At 39.3% G+C, this 14,007-nt stretch overlaps 1 protein-coding gene across 1 annotated transcript in view; it reads right to left on the bottom strand.

Moving 5' to 3' along the window:
• GALNT18 (polypeptide N-acetylgalactosaminyltransferase 18) overlaps nt 1-14,007 on the bottom strand; it is a 250,860-nt gene that overhangs the window by 235,983 nt on the left and 870 nt on the right. The gene's annotated exons all lie outside the window — the stretch shown is intronic.

The following is a 14,007-nucleotide window of genomic DNA, read 5'->3' as shown; positions in this document are numbered from 1 at the left end:
AGCCACCCTTCATGATTCCAACCTGGTCTGTGGGTAACCAGGGCAGATTTCTGAGGCAGCAGAGGGGACAGAGAAAATGAGTTATTGCTTTTTATACTGTTCTGCACAGATCATTCCGCTCACTTCCAAGCCCCACAATACCTCAGATGTATGAATTACTGCAGCATGGCAATGACAGCAATTTATGCAAGTCCAACAGAGGACAGAATTTAGAGCAAGAACTTTGAGAACATTCACGCTGACTGAGAACTCAGTCCAGGGACCCTCTGTTATGTGGAAAGAATGTAATTAAAAATAAAAAATCTTTCTGTACCTTAAGGTTTTTAATGTAAGGGAAAATCTCAAGACAGAACAGCCCCTACCAGGACCTCCTTGGTCTCACTTTCACGTAAAGACCTCTTATTTCTTTAGTAGCAGAAAGGGTGCAAATGCATAGTACCTGCATAGATAGCTTTACTATTTAAAGTTTCTCTTAACTGGACAGTTAAAATGATAATCCAATTGCTGGAAAAGAAAATATCCAGAATTATCTTCCATTGAATCTGTGCCAACACACACAGTATTGAGTAATCCTTCCTCCCTGTACTTTCTTTCGCTAGGGCAGCTAATCAACTTTTTATGGAAGTTACATGGCATTCTTACCTGGCAAAACCAGCCACAAAAGCTAGGTCGAACACACAACCTCTTGTCTTAACCTGCCAAGAAACTTATTCCCTATTGTTGTCCCAACACTGTGAACATACTGAGAGTTCTTACTCATATAAGCATGTTCACAACTTCAGCATAGCCACGCACAACCTAAAAGCTGCTCACACAAAGATAGTAACAAAGTGTAATCAGAAAATCACTGGTGAGTATAACAAAGTATAATTTAAAAAAAAAAAAAAAAAAAAAAAAAAAAAACTCTCCATGATCATGCCAGTTTTACATTTACTACCTCAACAAAACGTGGGGGGATGGGGATTACTCTACAGCCTACACTTATGTCCATAGAGTTAGCAACTGCGATCAGCATGTTTCACTGCTGGCAGCCACACAAAGAGTACTTTGGGCCGAATGGATACAGGTGGTAAACACACAGCCACGTGGGACAGCATTTGTAATGACACTTTTACACTACATCATCTGGTACCTGTGTGCCTTTTTGCTGCAGTCAGTATCTTTCTCCATGGTATGAAGACAATACCAGTATTTGACCAGGTACTACAACCTTTTGCCAGACTATAACAGAAGCTTTTGTTTTCCTATTCGTCCCAGAACACAATAGGAACACTCTTTAAAATATCTTTAGACTAAATTTTTTTTTGTTCGTTTTCAGGAATGTTGCCAATCTGTTTTTAGCAGATGGTTTGCTATTTAATGTCTCTAGGCAAGGCAGAAAAGCTTTAATCAATAGAATCAAAAGAAATGTTGAGAAATTACATGCAATTTTACAAAATCAAAGGCATTTCCTACATATTGTCAAGCAGACAAAAATATATTGACATGCTGTTACTGCAAGGAGCCAAGGAATGTTTCACACATTAGGACATTAAATTTCCTTTTACATGTTTTCAAGTCTCCAGGCTTCCTCATAACAAGGAATTTTACTCTTTCATAAATTTAAAAAGTCTCCAACAGCAGCTTATTTCTTAATTATGAAAAAAGAATCCAGGGCTGAACCATTAAAAATCTACCCTCAAGAGCTAAAAGTTGCAACATAAAAAGCTTTACCTTTACTTACTTCTTCAAATGAGAAATCAATACTGTGGCTCCCCACTCACTCTGACCCAGTATTCTACCTGCTTCTACAGCAGTCAATCATCCTGAAAACAGTCTCCACTAATAAGTGATGAAATGTGCAGGGCTCAGTCTAGCCATCAGCTATTACTCAATTACTGCAGAGAGCACTAACAACTGTCTGAAAACCTAATTCTAAACACACTTCAGGCAATACTTCTGTCCTTTGCATTTCCAGACTGCAGGAGTCTGTTCCTGTTGCCACCATACTCAGATTTATGCAAACATGCTCCCATTTGCTCTAATCAAGTTCTTGCTTCAGTGCTTGTATTACCATTTACAAACTCTTCCGTGTCAGTCTGTATCAGGCAATGGTGAAGACCCTTCTCGCCTTCAAGACAAGACATATGGATCCTTAGTGTAACCATTAAAAACACATACATACATTTAGAGAGATTATTATTATATAGAGAATATTTTTATATATATTTCCATATTTATTTGCATGCAAAATTTTTTCTCAGTACTTAAATGAAAATAGAGTAGTAGAATTAGCACTATGAAAGTACTTTTAAACTATTTTAATGTAAGAAAGACATAAGCTGTGCTGAAAAACTCATGTATGCTGACAGAATTTTATTTATATTAAGTACAACAATAAATCAATAAGATAAAAATGTTTCTATACCAAAAGCATTCCTGTTACAATGCCTGCATTTAGAGAAATGAAAGCTCAAGTGGGAATGATCTAACCAAACGTAAGTCTTCTGTCATCATTTTGCTACTGCTTTTTCTGGCCTTGCTGCTTTTAGTGCATAAATTCACTAGTCTTCCTGGCATTATGTACAGCTTTACACATCCCTTTAGAACTTGGGGGGGGGGTTGTTGTTGGTTTGCTTGTTTTATGTCCAATTTGAAATTAATTTTAAACTTATACAGCTTTACAGTCATATGAAAATATTAGCTAAACACAAGCTTAAAATATGTCATTCAATTACATCTAAGTTTAATGATGTCACAATCCTTTATGGCTGACATCATGTTGTGAAGTCATAGAGTACTAACTCTACTGCCTCTTGAAAAAACAAAATCAAAACAACAATACCTGATTACAATATTGGAGACCAATAGCGATACAATTTTGGTGCCAAGACCAGTATCTTGCTTATGATACTCTGACTGTATGCAAGCCAAATATTTCTTACTTCATTAAAGATACTATGTATGTTTTAAAAGGTCTATATAAACTAAATCAATTAGCTTTACATCTTGCATTTTTGAATACTAGATTTGGGTTTAATTAACAAGCCAGTATTTATAATAATCCACTAGATGTGTAACTGGTTTTGAGAGTGACAAGAAAATAAAAGGCTTTCAGAACAGAATCAGAAATGGTGCATCACTTCTTTCCACTCCATGGAAACTCAATAGCACTTGTTTCACCAATTTCAATAACACTAGTGGAAACTCAATAGTTTCCACTCAGTAACTGTAGTTTCATATTAACTAAAAAGGGACAAAACATTCAGGTATTCTTATGTAGCCTTTAGCTTTTCCTGTACTTCTCTCCTCCCTCACCCTCCTCATCCTACAAATTGTTACACATGAAGTGAACACGTCTTCTAACCAGAAATACCACAGAAATTACAGCATACCACTCCCCCACCCTTCACTTGAGCTACTTAAAATATTCCTGTTAGCACAAGTAGAAGAGGGAAACGCTGGCATCGTGTGATCATGCAATAAACTGCTGGTAAAATTACAAATACCTCAGAGAAAAACAAACAAATTGAACAAAGTTATTTTTAAAACTATTCTGTGCTCTCTTCTGCAAGCCCTATTTATTCTGTGCACAGAGAAATCCCAAAAGGTGTTTTCTCTAACCATAACTTTATTGCAGTGATAATCCTGTAATGGATGGGTACAGACTCACTGAGTCTGCTGTGCTGGAAAAGTTTAACTGACAGTTTTTCTTTTACCTACGGCATGCCAAACCTTCTTGCAAAGCCTTTGGCAAGTCGTGACTCGATGCAGAAAGAAAAGCTTCAAAGGAATTTGAATCCACCATGAAAGCAGGGACAAGTAATTCACTGTATTAGTTGGATGATTCATGAAATAGATCTCTAGCTAGATCCAGATTACATATGGGCAAGTAACACAGTCTAAAAATCTATATTAGCTCCCTAAAATGAAGACTAGAATGACCACTTATCTATGAAGAAAAAAACAGAAATACTACCTCTTCTTCTTATATTCTTCAGAAAGCTGCTTACTGAAATCCTCTTTTCTCAGAGATCACCTGTGACAGTTCTAATAAAAGGAAAATTCAAACATTCACATTTAAAATAAGGGGTTTTATTTAGGAGGTAGGAAATGGCAAAACCAAAAGTACAATAGGATTTCCACACCTCCACCAACATTACTGACACAAGGTCACCGAGATCATGAATTTTCAAGATGGAAGCAGAGAATTAGGCAATTATGTGGTATTTAAGAAGTGCTAATTATAACATGCACGTTGGGAGATACATCTAATCTCATACTTCAGAGCTCATGTCATTCTCAAATTCCTATCAGCAAGGCCAAGATCTACATACAGCAGGAGAACAGATGCAGCTACTACACAACACTGCAATGTTTGCATACTGCAGGATTCACACATTCTCTCTGGGCTGTTACTAATGGGAGGAAAGATGACCTTCCGTCTGATTCATCTGAGCAACTCCAGCAGCAAATAAACCTGCCACCAACAGTCTGTATAGATTTGGCCATATCAATTCTCTACATCCCTCTCCTCTGCCCAGCTCCAGCAGATCTTATACACGGAGACGAAGATCTCCGAGTCAAGGGTTCTGCTACACATTTGTGCAGCGCTGATCACAAGACAGCTGGGATTTCAGCTAGCTGCCACAGTGTTACTGTCATAGAAATAATAATTTTTTTTTTAAATCATATGATGTAAGTGGAGGATACAGTAAGAATCCATCGTAGACTTGAGAAGACACATTCTGGCATTTCAAAGACAGAGAATTTCAAGGAAGCAACCCGGACCTTCCATCTCCATATTATAAAAAAGAAATTAGAACATTCTCATTCGTTCATTTTCAAAGCCAAGTAAAGGAGGTGCTGGAGAAATGTAATGGTTACAGTCATGGTTTTGGCTCCTAAAGATCTCTGCCTTTGCCTCAGGAAACTCAGGATATCATGTTAAAAATAGCACCTTTGGTACAAAACACCAGTTGAGCAGGGAAAATTTATGAAGCAAATGGAAACAATGTTGTTTAACAGAGAACTCATCTGCACTGCACAACTGTACTCAGAACAGATTTAATAGTAACAGCAGCATGAAGACAGAGCATTAAGTTTCAGGTACCTGGCAATTTCAGTGTCTACTCAGTGTATCTGTCCACACTGTCCCACCAAACAGCCTCTCACTGAGGTGCTTCTCAAGCCCCTAAAATAAAAGAGCCCAGAAGTTTCCGGAGAGGCTACAGAGGTAGCCTCTTTGAAGGCCAAGAGCAACACAGAAAGATTCCTCCACAGGTGATGGAAGTGCCATTGGACTCTGATCACAATACAGCTTAGTGGACAAAACAAGGAAGACTAGAAGACATTTTTAAATACCAAAAAATAAGGGAAATTAAAAGGAAAATAATGTAGCAGAGAAATGAAAAAGAATTAATCTCAGAGGATGCATGACAAGATATGAAGTTACTTTTCACTTTTTTATGAGAGAAATCCAATTTCATTAAAGAAGTAGTTTTGCTAGTTGTGGACCAGTAAATTACTTCACTTATTATCAACAGTCACACAGTACCTGCTCTGGACTCAGGGACAATCCCAAGACACCACAGCATGCTGTACTAAGTGCAGTCTCCAGTCTCTGGGCCAAGTGTAAACAACATCATCTTACCAGTGCAATAAATGAGGACAGCCGTTAACCAGTTAAAGATGATTCACGTCCCATTATGTCCCTTGCCACACTCCACACATTAACAGCTGATGATCAAGTTCCTGGGCTGTTCTAATGGCAACCAAGGATTCCACATCATCCTTGGGAAGGCAGCTAAGCCATCTCCACAACTGCCACTGCTGTCTCAAGATCCGAGCCCAATATTCACTTTTTTAAATCACCATAGGTTTTCTTTATGTCTCACGTCTCTAACATTCAGATGGATAATATTAGCTTATCCCATCACACTGCAGCTTATGCATACTTTCATAGTATAATGTTGATGACAAGACCCTTCTCTTGAACACAAAATTAAATTAAACTGCTTCTGTGGCTTGTCACAGGCAAAGGAGCAGTGTTAGGTAGAGACAGGCAACAACTTCAATCTTTTGGCCCTAAAGACAATGGAGAAACCACATAGCCCATCCCAGGCTCAGTGATAAAGAAGTGTTTGTAGTCTCTTTTTATAATATAATGGAAAGCCTCATATTTGCAGACATGCACTTATAGGTCCAGATCCTGTACTACTGGATGCAGAGTACTAGACTCTTTCATAAGCACTCAGCTCATGCAAGAGAAAAAAATAAACTACATCAGCCACAGACGATACTCTGGGATGCAATTCTAGAGTTTTGTCCCGCTCCTTAAACAGAGAGAGTAAGTATCATTAGCATGTAGGAGCCACCTCTCCAAACACAGTCTTGAACTCAATGTACAATAACACTCTTGCATTTATTTCAGAAATAAAGAGAGTGCACCTTGTGTACAGATAAAGCCATCTTTTTCTGACCCAGTAAACAAGAACAGGTGTATCACAGCATATGGCGGCCACAGCACCACGCTCCTCTAAGCAAAGACTCTTTTGAGTTTTAGGCCCTGAGAAAAGTCACAGCTCTCACTGCTCTCTCTGTCTGCCCCTGTAGGCACAACAGTTAATTGGCAGATCACAATCAACCCCAGGCCCCAGTATGCCCAAGTGGAAGAGTGTTTTTTACATTGGATTGCTAAGGCAGATATTGCCATGAGAGAGTGTGATGCTGGGAACAAGCTGATCTCATACATAATACACAATTCCCAGCAGCTATGTGTAGGTCTTGCTTTATGTTTCTTTTCATATGTATTTATCTAGATTTTGGTCATATAGATAAAATCACTCGTTAGTACTAAAATGGGCATAACAGTCTAGCAGAAAGTCAAAAGATCTAAGTTCTAATCTCTGCACAGCTGCAGGCTGCTTGTGTCAACCTGAGCAACATTTTCCAAAGTGACACCTAGCCAGCACAAATGAAGCAATGAGCTGAGTCCAGAACTTTAAGCAGAATAGCTATCTCCATCTCTGCACAGCCCATAAATCATCTGCTCAAAGATTGTAGTACACAATCCGCTCTTTCCACTGAAGCTGTGCCATTATGCAGAGATAACAAATGTCAACAAAAATGAACTTTTTCAGAGAGAAAAAGCAAAATTCTCTAGCTGAGCAGTAAGAGAAGTTGTGGAGGGCACAGAAGTCACAGTTCCCAGCCTCTGCTTCCAATTCATTTTTTAACCTTTTGTTGAAGACTTTCATGTGAACTACAGAAATTGCCTAGATTGAAGGAAACGGAAACCAGGTCAATTCCCTTCCCAACTACAAAGCTACCATCCACTCTCACTTTGTGGCCAAATAAAACTTTTCTTGTTTCTGACTCAAAAGACACAATCTCAAAAAAAATTGCAACTGGAATGCTTTTCCCATTGCATAAACTCAAAGAATTAATAGAGCGATCTAGCTGACAATCGGGGACCATGGGGGAACCACAACCCATACCTCATTCTGAAAAAACAACTTTAATCATTAAAGGAATCATTCAATCTCCAGTAATAAAATACAGTTACCTTAATAAGGCCAGCCTACCACTCCTCAGTTTTGGCCACTGCATCCTAACTATAGCAAAATAAATCCTCGGTGGAAGAACCACCAGGAAAGAATACAACTAGAAGAGAACTAAAGATACTAAAAGCACAAAAAAAGTTAACTTTAATAATGGTAATAATAAATTACCAAGTTGTAATCAACATAACCAACATCATTAATTCTTCAGTAGATGGTCCTTGAAATACCTGCACCTCCAGCAGTGCTTGAAACTTTATAGCAATTTAGGTCTTCTAGCTGAAATCACTATATTAAAGTTTTCTTTAGTGCACCCATTCCTAAGCATGGAGGGACATGAAAGTTAAATTCAAATTAATCTGCACTGACATGCAGCAATCTAGAACAACTTGAGAAGTCACAGCCTAAACTGAAAAAATAATGGGATTAATCCTGCATGTCTTACATATCCAAGTAGTTCCTTCTCTTGCAATTAGTTACATTGGGACAGCAGGTCTCTCTGCTTATACAGAGACTGCGAATATAGGGCCCTCTGTAGTGCAGCAAGACATGTGTTCCCAGGGCTACTGCCTACTGCTGATTTGTTTCTCAGTAAAATAAATACACTGCAGTGCGTGATAAACATGCCTAATTGCTTTTGAGCTTGACGGAAATAAGCTGGGGGGATTTAACAATTAATTATTTCCAAAAGGAAAGTACCACAAGAATAAGAGACATGGTGGAATGGCCATGAGAATCCTAGTGAGCTTGACTTTATGGAACCCAGCTAGCTAGCAGGGCTGCAAAGGATAGCTATCACAAACCAGAGGTTTATATACTACATTCTTCCTCACGTTTGAGATAAATAAATAAAGGGTAGAAAATAAAGGGTCGATATCAAACACGGAATTTAGTTACCCAAGCCTTTAGATGGCTAAAATTAGGAATCTTGGTTGACCTAGTTCCCAAGCTCAAAATACGCCATTTCTGAAAGCAAATCATTCCACCCTAACACCTGTCCAAGACAGGGAATGAATCACATGCTGGAGATTTCTCCCTCCCACAACTGACCACAGAGAGTGATTACATACCCAACTACAGGACAGCTAACGTTAGCTGAAGTAAATCCACAGAGCAAATCATTCTAAGCAGCGGGTCGAGAGAGAACACATACAACTCCTCTCTTACAAATTTTCCCAAATAAGTCCACACAGCACCTGACATTCCATTTATGACAACAGATGCAGCAGCTTGCAAAGATGAGGGACCAAAGTCCTAGTACAACACAGATGTCTTAGTAATCATCCATTGATCTTACACTAAGAATTCAAACTGGTCCAGAAACTACGAAGGCTGAAAAATATTAAAATGACATTGCATAAGATGACAAACAGGATGGCATGCATGAGGTGTTTTAAGTGATATCAAATTAACCATAGCATAGCTTTTCAAGAAGAAGGTTCAACTCATCACCTATGACAGCCTAAAGCTAGGCTGCAGAAAACAATAAATTGCTGCCTTCTTGCTAGTGTTTTTCCCATTGTCATTGTTACAAACTAAGTATATGATTAAGAGCAGCCTGCCTGCTCACATGATCTTCCAACTGCACATGCAACTTAGGGCAGTTTTTTAGTGACAGAGCCAATGCACGATGCATTATTAAGACGAATGAGGCATTGTTACCTGTCTGAAGCACTCTTGTATTGATTTGATAAATAAGAGTGTTTGGGGTTTTTTGAACCAGTATGTTCCTTGTGAACTCAAGAGAACATACCATTTTCAAATAAAATTGAGGAAAAACTAATTTCAAATCCTAGGTTGGAACCACAGATACTTCATTTAATACAAAATTCATTAACTTTAGCCATTTAAAGTATACTTTCTGGTAATAAAGCTCAATAGTACTAGATAATACATGTGCCACACACCTTTGTTAGACATAAAAAAGGACTGCATTTTGCACAAAACTATCCATTTGGTCTTTTCCTCGCTTTCTTTCACACACATAAAAACACACACACACGCAATTAATCTCCAAAAATACACCATCGTGCTTGCAAACTCAAAAGGAAGTAGAAACTAGAAGTTTCTCTCAGTGAGTTGCCTGCTAGCATAAAACACATGCCTCCTACTGAAGTCTGGGGGCAGGGGGGGAGAATCTCTTTAGTACTAGCTGGGTAGCATTCACATGTAATTAACACCATTATCACAACACACTACCATAGAAAAGCATGCAGGTGATCATCATTGTAAAAAGGTAAAATGATTTGACCAAAACCATCTTGTAAACTGTGGCAGGCCGCAAGCCAAGAATTCACGATTCCCAGGCTTAAGCTCAAGTTCCAGCATCATGCTTCCACTCCACAAAATACTTCTTTCTGTGGTCCACATTGCCCAACTACACTGCAACGCTGCCAGTCCTGCCCCAAACTGCCTATCACAAAAGTCACTATACAGACACATGACTCTTGTGCAGCACACCCATAGGCTACATGACATAAATTAACACATAACGAGGAAAGAAGGAAGCAGAGAAGTACCATACAGGCAGAGCAGACACACATGCTCTTATTCCATTTCCAGCACCCAGAAAATTTGTGCAGAGAAATTATTATCCTTCAACATTTGCAGAAGTGTGAATACACAGCAGTGTAAGACGTACAATGTGGCAGGTACGTACTTGTGCATTCTAACTTTTCAATTCTTGGCCAATACCAGTACAAATATTTCCCTTTCCATACTGTTTTTTCCAAACATGAGGCATGCATACTTTCATTCTCTCTCAGCTTCTCTGATCTGGAAATCTCTTTGTGGTGGTGCATTTCTTTCCCCCTCTCCGGGCTGATTTATGAACTCGGGAAGGCTCACTAGGCCTTAGCATAAGTGTAATGAGTCAGACAGTTAAGCGACCCTTGACTGTGCCAGGAACTCTTACACAGCTAACACAGGGAGATACGCTGTGCGTCTCAAGGACTCCCGCTGCCCGGCAAAGGCGGGGGATGGGAGTAGACATGGCCAGTTCTCAACCTGCAGCCAGTTCTTTCTCCTAACAACCTTGAGACATTACAATCCTCCCCTGACAATCTTGGAGCATCCTGTATCTATGTTTTGAGTTATTCTCAGTCTCGGACTTTTCCAGCGCAGCTGGGATTCTAGAATTTTGTTAATGATGAAAGTCAATTATCTCCCAAACCTATAAACAGTGGTCCTAAGTGAGGCCCTTTCAGCTCTCCTGGACTGCAGCTGGCTGCAACCAGCATCTCCGAGTGGGATGCCTCTCACAGCTCACAAACTTTCCTGTTTGCAAAAATCAGAGGTCCGTCGCCAAAAGCCAACACAACCTGGGCTGATTCTCTTCACTCCTTGAGGCTCGACTCTGCCCGTTGAGACAAATGCCGAAGCATTCGACATGAATATTTTCCCCGATCTCGAGGGGAATTTTTAGCAAGTATACCTCTTTTCTCTCTCTCTTTTACCCTGTTCTGTTCTCTTATATGTAATTCTCTCAGTGTCTTTAAGCATACATGTGTACTAACTTGAATAGTCTACAGTAAGTTATAGCAAGTATATTATAAGATATTAAGCAAGTTATAGCAAGTACATTATAAGATATAAGTTATTAAGTATGTTATAGCAAGTATATTGTAAGATATAAGTTAATACTTTCAAATTTATACTTAAATTACTGTTGTGATTTTTATTCAACTGTGAATGAATTTCAGGCTGCTATTATACTCATAATCCCTTTAGATATAAACCATTGCCCAAGTCTGGGACTAGGAGTCGATCCAGCTGCACCTAGACTCCAACGTGAGTTTAGAAAGCAAGGGGGTCTTCTCTGAACCACATGACTCAACGGGAGGGTCTCCCTTACCCTTTCCCACATTTCCTTTTACCCCATTATGTTTTCAGTCCCTACACACATAAGTTTGGTTTGATTCTGACTTAATTTTCCTGTGTGCATTTCATCCATGTACTAAGTAATAGAGTAAACCTTGCCAACGAATTCTGTGAAGTCACACTTCCATACAAATCTCTATTAAATAATTTTTCTATTGCTCATACAATTGGGAGGGGATTCTTTAAGTGATCCGAACCTCTCTCTCATTTGTAAATTCCCCCCGCAACGCTCTTTTCAGTCTGATAGTTTTTTTGCCATGAAAATGTCTTTTTAAAAATACTTACTTAAAAAAGTGTTTTATATGAAGGCACCTCATATTCCTTCGCATTTCCAGGACACTTGATAAAATATTACAAGACTGCAATTTATACGCCAAAGGAATTCCCAGATGGCATCTAATTAAACAATTCAATCAGAAAACAAATTAAAATGAAATACTAGCATAACCCCATGTGTAAAATGCGGCAGTTAAAGCTCTCTGGTATTTGCAGGATATCCTATGGAATGCAATTCTATTACCCTTGCTAATTTCATGCCTGTTCAGCACTGCAGAACATCTGAGCTATTGACACCTCTCCCCAACATAAAAAAGAAGTGGTCCAAGGAAAAGTTTAATAGGAAACTAGGGATAACCCTTATAATCTTGTCCAGAACCATTACAGCAGCTGGTTTACCCAATTTATGGCAATGAATCTCAAACTTATAATTTCTTAAAGCTGACCTTCAAGCTCATCCCAAACCCAGTCAAGCTTGGGATATTCCTTCCAATGACTTCGTGAGTTTTGCACCATAACCCAGAATTCCCAGCATCTCACAGTGTTAAGCAAAATCTGATTAAAGTAACACCTTGTTGTGCAATCTCTGCCACAGGAATCCCTTGTGAACCCCAGTTATTATGATCTGGCAAGTAAAAGTACAGAAAATCCACTTAATGATCTGTGATATTTATTTTATTTATTTATTTATCTATCTTAAAGAGTAAGTGGCTTCAATAAGGTATGAGAACTTTGTAAATTTTATTTTTTCTCCTAAATATATTATAGTACTTATTACCGAACTGTTCACGTAATTATTTTCAGAAGGCTCTCTTCAACTTTCATACAAATGTTATTTAAGGAAAATATCTTCTGGTTTGGTTTATGCATAGTGACAAAAAGTCACAAAAAAAGTTTATGCTCTAATCCATGCTATACTCTTCCCTGATTTAAGTATACCTTTCTCTACTACTCTGAGAAAAACTACTGACTGAAGGAACATGCCGATACGGACATTGTTATTCTCCTTGAACAGAAATAGGAGTATTTAAGCTTCACACCAACAAACCTGAAGGAGTTATGCTCCAGCATCATATGGAAAGTGAATTAATTTCATGTATCTAACTCTTAACAGCGCCTTTTGAAAAATCTCTGCCTTCATACATGCTTCCACAGTGCACTCCACTGGCACACAGACAAGAATATATCTCCTTTTAAAAATCCATTTCAGGAATCAAGAAAAACTTAAGGACTGCGTGAGAGAACTTAAAACTTGCAAGAGCTGCTATAACTCATCCTCCAGAAAAAAAAGTAGTATTTTACTAATTTACCCAAGATGACAAGACTATCTGAGAAATGAAAGGATATACAAACTGAATAGTGATGTGTCATATTTTTTAAAATATTAATACAAGTCACACCAAAGTAGCTGGGCTTTAATAGTGCTGCAAATTTATGAGTATTGACAAGCAGGGGAAAGCCAATTCATATGGGATTAGCCATCCTGCCTGCTCCACCTTTCTTGGTATTCCCAGAAGACCAGCTGGCCAAAGCTGCCTGGAAGCGAGTGAGATTATTTTTTTTTGCACTGGTGATAGCCATCCTTTACCAGACGGTTTGCTCTCCCTTTTCATGTTTAGGAGAGACTAGAATTGGGATTTGAACATTCAGCGGAGGTTATGCAGAAGCCGAGAAACACGGTCCCTCTAGATTTTTTTTAAGAGCTCTCACCTACCCCCACCTTCAACCTCCTCACTATCCAACCCACTTAGCAGACTGAGGGAATGACTGTATGATGCCATGCAGATGATGAAAATATAAAGGAAGACACTACAGATCACCCAGCAAAGCAAACTCGTATAAAATCCCAAACTCCCAGGAAATAATCATATTCTCCCCCACTGCTCGCCCACTTCAACCCTTCTCCCAGAGCTCCCATTAAAAGGAGATCAAATTAAAAAGGCATTACACATATGAGAGAGTGCCCCAGTTATAATCCCAAGTGGCTCCCAGCACTACAGCAGCACTAAGGGAAAACCTTGAGCACACCCGGACACGCACAGACTCTCAGAACGGATTAGCAGTCAGGTTTACAGGGGGAGGAGAACAAAAACTCCCCTCGCAGCCACCCCTTTAGGAAAAGAAAAATAACAAATGCAAAGCAACGACGATAACAGCAAGAGGGGAAGAGGCTCCCCTGCCCTTCGCGGCGAGCCCTCCCCGCGGACCCCTGACTTCAGCACGACACAGACGGCCACGGGGCTGAGGTCAGGTTTATTACAGCACCAGGCCGAGCCCAGCCCGGCGGGGCTGCCGCCGCCGCCGCCGCCCA

The sequence above is a fragment of the Haliaeetus leucocephalus genome, unplaced genomic scaffold (genome assembly GCF_000737465.1).
Source record: "Haliaeetus leucocephalus isolate CR32 unplaced genomic scaffold, Haliaeetus_leucocephalus-4.0 Scaffold173, whole genome shotgun sequence".
NCBI lineage: Eukaryota > Metazoa > Chordata > Aves > Accipitriformes > Accipitridae > Haliaeetus > Haliaeetus leucocephalus.
This window is presented reverse-complemented; position numbering and strand designations above follow the sequence as displayed.